Below are 6,350 nucleotides of genomic sequence, written 5' to 3' on the forward strand. Positions count from 1 at the left end.
GGGCGATAGTGCAGGAGCTGTGATGCTAGAAGGGTATGAGGATTGGTGAACGTTGTGACATGGCAGATGGTTCACCATGACAGAGAATGAGAGGGTAAACTTACCCAGGGCATTGACTGTGTCTATGGGGACTCCAGGCCCCCACTGATGGCATGGATTCCCTCCCGGGTCAATGTACTGGAGGACAGTCTTCCCTGGAGTCCTGCAGACTCCAGTCTGTGTCAGGCCTCTGCAGTTTCCAGCTGGGCAGTGGTAAGCAAGTGCGTTCCCCCTGCTAGAGCCTGCTTGCTAACTGCCGTGGCAGTTAGCTAGGGGTCTCTGAATGCCACTTTCTGTAAACTGATGTAGGGTGTCTGGAAGAAAAAGCAGATCACTGAACTTAGAACCCTTCAAGTTTGATTGGGACAACTGAAATGCAATGTTTTCCAGGTTTTTTTTTTTTTTTTTTTTTCTTGAAGCTGGCAATTTCCACTAGCACCTGGGATGAGGGGTCAAATCTTGCAGACGATTTCAGCCTCCGAACAATGACATTCAAAGCAGCACAGGAAGAGTTCCCAAGCGAGATGGTCTCCTGTAATGAACGTCGTGCCTTGACTGACTTTCTTTGGCAACTATTGATTCTCCTCCGGCTCTCTCTAGGGTGACTACCACAGTCAAGGATGTCCTGGGGAGCAGAGATCGTGACCTCACCATCCCTAGCCTGCCAGCTATGAGCAGAGACGATTCCCAGCACCTGCACTGGACTCTGGGAGATTCAGAAACCACGGATACCTCGAGGATCCTTACTCTGCAACATGAAACTTGGGGGCCGGATGTGGTAATCCTGACTGGCCCCAGGGGGAGGTGAGGAGGCCCCTTGAGCCAGGACTTCAGCTCACAGAAACCTCATTCACAGCTAAGTGGGGAATTGAGTGCCACGGAGCTGGTCAGCTGCTGGACAGAGATCTTTGAGAAGGCATCCCAGAGGCCCTGGAGTCCAGAGAGTACATAGTGGCTCACATCCTCACAGCCAAAACAGTTAAGTGTGGTGGCACCAGGAGGGGGTAACACAGAGAAGGGAGAACTGTGGGAGAGCTACATAAGGCTTCGCCCCCCCTCCCCCACAGAGGATTCTTACCTGAATCAGATGGGATTTTTCTGTAGTATTGTCATAGACAGATGTTCATTTATGTATCCAACAAACCATTACAGTTTGCACCAGGCTCTGGAGGGTCATAGACAATGAAAAGTTCCAGAACTGGTTCCACAGCCCATGTAAAAACCTTGGATTGATGTGGATGCCAGGGCTTCAAGACTGTCATCCTATCTACTTAGGAGGCTGAGATCAGAGGATTGAGGCTTTTGGCCCAGGCAGGAAAGCCTGTAAGACTCTTGTCTTCAATTAACTACCAAAAACAAATGCCAGAAGTGGATGTGTGGCTCAAGACATAGACTGCTAGCATTGAATAAAAAGGCTTGGGGACAGCACCTAGGCTCCAAGTACAAGGCCCAGGACTAACACAAAGAAAATAAAGAGAGAGGGGAGGGAAGGACAGAAGGAGAAAAAGAGGAAAGGAAGGAAGAAGGGAGAACATGCAAGCCTTGGTTTGCAGTCCCTGGATCAAGGGAGCCAACTATTCACAATCTCTGTGGGGACAGTTTCAGAGTCTAAAGCCATTATGTAGGACCAAGCCACTGACACCTCAGCAACTTCATGCCATTCAGGAGCTGTGTGGTCACCAACTATAGAGGGAACCAGCCTAGGGTTGAACCTAGGGTTCAGGGTGGGTCACCAGGTTTCAATTATCCCTAGCCTCATCGAGTTTATTTTCTGGTCAGATAAGAAGAAAGTTTCCAAGAGCTAAGGAGTTATTGGGTGAGAGAGTTTCAATGGGGAGGCAAGGGATAAGCAGGAATTTGAAGAGGGAGGATGGTCCCAGGTCAGGTGTGTCAGGAAATTGGTGCCATGACCTCACCAGACAACATAGACTACAAATCTTTCATCCAGACACACTGCTATTAAAAGTCCTGGCACCTTAGGTTCATCATTGACGACCTGGCTGTGGTTCACTGCAGGATGCCTGTGCAATACATCCTTGGGGCTAGGACTTTCCAGGGCTTAATCTGACGATACCTCCCCGGGTGTTCATTCCTCCACCAAAGACTGAGGTAAGCATGCCACTGCCACAGGAAAGCCTGGAAATGAGGGCAGGAAGTGAGTCTCTTGTCTGGCTCAGTCTTTAGTGTAGATGGCAGATCTGGGATTCAGAGAGGGCAGGCTGACGGTGTGGCAGAACTGGGTAGAGACTGACCTGAAAACCAGAGGCACTGGGCTCTGAGCAGGGTTGTTTCTTTGATAATACTCACAACATAGGAACATTTCTGGGATAGAGCAGCCCTTTTCACTTCCCCAAGATGGACCTAGATCTCCCCAGTTACCATCCCTTGACCAGGAAACCGTTCAGTTCCCATATCATGTGATTGGATAACTAGACCTTACCTCACTGCCCAGTGCTGAGGCAGGACAGTGAGAGATCCTGAGTCTTCGATAAGGTCAGGGGATCTTCAGTATGAGATGGTACTTGAATGTCCCAACTTGGTGCATGGTCAGTCCCATCTAAGTCTGCCATGATGTAGTACATAGAATCTAGAGAATCAGAGCTGGATGGGGTCTGTTCTGGGAGTCCTGAGTATTATGTTTTATCTTTGAGCTCCCATATGCCCATTGCTTCCCTTTCTTGGTTGGGCCTATGCTAGAAAAAGCTTGAAACTAGGGCATGGATCTTATCTTTTATGCTCCATGATAGCACTCTACCATTTGAATCACAGCTCCACTTCCAGGTTTTTTGGGTGTTTAATTGGAGATAAAGTGTTCTCACGGGCTTTGCTACTAAGTGGTATCCAACTGCAGTCCTCAGATTTCAGTCTCCTGAGGGGACAGGATGACAGGAATGGAATGTTATGTTTGGCCGGCTGCCAGTCCCTCAAGGCTTTTATCCTAGGTACTAAGGAGGTGAGATCTGAGGATTATGGGTCAAAGCCAGCCTGGTCATGAAAGACCCTGAGACTCTCATATAAAAGGAATTGCCAGAAATCCAGAAGCGGTGCTGTGGCTCTATAAATGAGTGCTTGCCTTAAGCTGAAGTCCTCAGGGACAGCACCCAGGCCCAGAGCTCAAGCCCCTTATCCAACAACAAGAAAAAGAGGTGATTAAGTTTTCCACATAGCAGTGTGTACGGTTGGAAATACAATGCTGGTCTATGAGGCATTCCAGATATGTGAGAGGCTCAATGATTTGTCTACAGTGGGTCTGATGTCAGTACTGCCACCTTCTCGGGGTGGGATGTTATCCTAATTGAGGGAGTTCATGTTTTTGTTCTCAGGGACTGCTGAATCCTTGGGCTATCCGTGTGTGTGTGTGTGTGTGTGTGTTTGTGTGTGTGTGTGTGTGTGTGTGTGTGTCTGTCTGTCTGTCTGTCTGTCTTTGTCTGTATGTGTTTGGAGGTAGAAGAACTGGGCCTTGAACTCAAGGCCTAAATGCTGTCCCTGAGATTACTTGCTCAAAGCTAGAGCTCTGACACTTGAGCCACAGCTCCACCTCTGTCTGGCTAGTTGGTGGTTCAGTGTAGATAGGAGCTTCACAAACTTTCCTATGGGGCTGGCTTTGAACAGTGATTCTCAGACCTCAGCCTCCTGAGTAACAGACAGGAGCCACCCGTGATGGCTTTGTGTGTGTGTGTGTGTGTGTGTGTGTGTGTGTGTAGAAGTTGGTTGTAACAAGGAATGCTGGACCCTTTGGTAACTTCTAAACGCTCTCTTGGGGGCAGTATGGGCTTTGAGGCTGAGGTCTGGGGGCCTAGAAGGGTGAGACCATTGAAGGGGACTCAGCACCTTTAAATTATAAGAGCAAGGGAAATTTGTGCCCTGGAACTGTCTACTCTCGTGGGCCTGTTTGATGGCAGAGGGAGTGTGGGAGGATCTGGAGGTGGGGCCCACAGGGGGTGGCTCTCCAGGGGGACAGAGAGCATCGTCAGCACTTAGTAAGGCTTTGAGTCCTGTTAGTATGGAACATATTGGCATGGGTCAGACACTGGGTCTTCTCATCATGACGTCTGATGGGCAAGGCCAACCCTACTTTAAATCTTGACCTGTGTTCTTCAGATCTCATCCTGTGTAGGTAGGGTTATAGGCATGAGCCTCTGACACCGGACCTCGGATTCTTTTTGGTATATTAGGGTTTGAACTCAAGGCCTTATGTTTTCCAGTCAGGTCTTCTACCTTGGGAGCCAAGCCTTTCTGTCTTGGGCAAGTCTGAGATAGAGACTCCATATATGCTCAAGCTTGGCTGGATCATGGTCCTCCTGTGACAGGCATGCGCCACCATGCCTGGTCCTCTGTAGTTGGGATGGTAGATATGTAGCACCATGCTCAGTCATCAGTTTAGATGACCCTGCCAAACTCTTAGTCCACAGCAGCCGATTCTTGACCACAGTGGAAGCTCTGGGTTCGGCCTGGAAACATTGTTCCTCAGTCTCCTCACAGGACAGTTGTAAGGAAACAAGGGATCTATACAAGGGGAACTCTGGGGCAGGGCCAGGCACAGAGGGAATGGTCATCAGATAAGTTTCTTGGCAATTCTGTGAGCACATAACAAGAAGATACCTGGAAATGACTCAAAAGGGGCTTGTTATTTATCATGCCACAGGTATGGGATTTTAAACAAAACATGGCTCTCTCTCATCCTTACCCTGACCCATTAGGAAGGGGATCCTTCACTGTTCAGCTTTGCAGCTGGGGAAAATGAGGCACGGAAATGCTTGGTGATCTACTCATGACCCCCAGCTGACAGGAAACTTGGCCTGACTTGTCTGCCATGCTCCCTAGGACAATGGGTGTTATTCAGTCCATTTCTTGTTTTGGGAAGTCCACTTATTGTCAGTCGTGGGGCTTGAATTCTGGGCCTGGGCACTGTCACCAAGCTCCTCCGATCAAGGTTAGGATTCTACCACTTGAGGCACAACACCACTTCCGGTTTTATGGAGGTTCTTTGGAGATAAGCATCTCACAGACATTGCTGCTGGGCTGGCTATGAACCATGATCCTCATATCTCAACTTCCTGTGTAGTTACCATTGTAAGCCTGTGCCACCGGCCGCCAGCTTAAGTGTAATTCTCTCTCTCTCTCTCTCTCTCTCTCTCTCTCTCTCTCTCTCTCTCTCTCTCTCTCACTTGTTGAAAGGGTGCTGGATGAGGTGCCTCAGAGTCCCCATGTGGCTGGGACCCAAGGTGACCCTCTTATTCTGGAGGTAGGCTGTGGGTCAGGAGCTTTCTTGCTCAGCCTGTTGAGCTAGCTCCCTTAGGTAAGCCCTTCTGTGCCCGGGATAGACCATGATGGTTACTCATTGTCAGTCAGTGTGGTGAGTACTTCCCCACTACCCTTTGATAAGACAGTTAAAGGAAAGTGGATTAGGAGGCATCGCATTGTCCAACTGCACAGCACTATCCCGAACTCTGATCCTCATGCCACCTATCTGGCTGGACCCTGATTATAAGAAACTGAATTCACTCTATGTCTACTTCACGTTGGTACAATGTGTCATTTCAGGGAGAGGGAGCAGTGTGCAGAGGAAAGACCCTAGGTCCGACACCTCCTGGGGGACATTTGTTCTGTGACAGTGCAAAGTCATTGCTGTGGATAAGGAGGAAGCCGGCATCAGACTGAGCCGGAGAAATGCTCAAATGTAGGTAATCTGTTGAAGTATAGAACCCACCCATGTCTGCTTCCCACTCACAACAAGGAGGGTTCAATGCAGGTAGCCCAGCACTGGCCCTATGGGGTTATAAATGGATGGGGGCAGTCAGGTGCCAGTGGCTCTCACCTGTCATCTTGTCTAATCAGAGGCTGAGTTCTGATGGTAGTAACTCAGAGCCAGTCCAGGCAGGAGAGTCTGTGAGACTTTTTTTTTGGTCCAGTCATGAGTCTTGACTGGGCACTGTCCCTCAGCTCTTCAACTCAAGGCTAGCGCTCTGCCACTCGAGCCACAGTGCCACTTCTGGCTTTTTTCCTTTTTGCTTATGTGGTGCTGAGGAATCGAACCCAGGGCCTCAGGCATGCAAGAGAAGCACTTTACCACTGAGCCATTTTCCCAGCCCCAAGTCTGTGAGATTCTTATCTCCCATAAACTACCTCCCTCCTCCCCTTGAAAAAGCCAGTTTTGGTGCTGTGGCTCAATTGATAGAGCCTCAGCCTTAAGTAAAAGAAGCTCAGGGATGACACCGAGTCCCTGAATCCAAGAACTGGGACTGACAAAAAATAAAATAAATGAATAGTGGGCACTTATTATCTTACTACCCAAATGGATGGATTAATTC

Source organism: Dipodomys spectabilis, unplaced genomic scaffold (genome assembly GCF_019054845.1).
Source record: "Dipodomys spectabilis isolate Male_0828 unplaced genomic scaffold, ASM1905484v1 ptg000027l, whole genome shotgun sequence".
Classification (NCBI taxonomy): Eukaryota; Metazoa; Chordata; class Mammalia; order Rodentia; family Heteromyidae; genus Dipodomys; species Dipodomys spectabilis.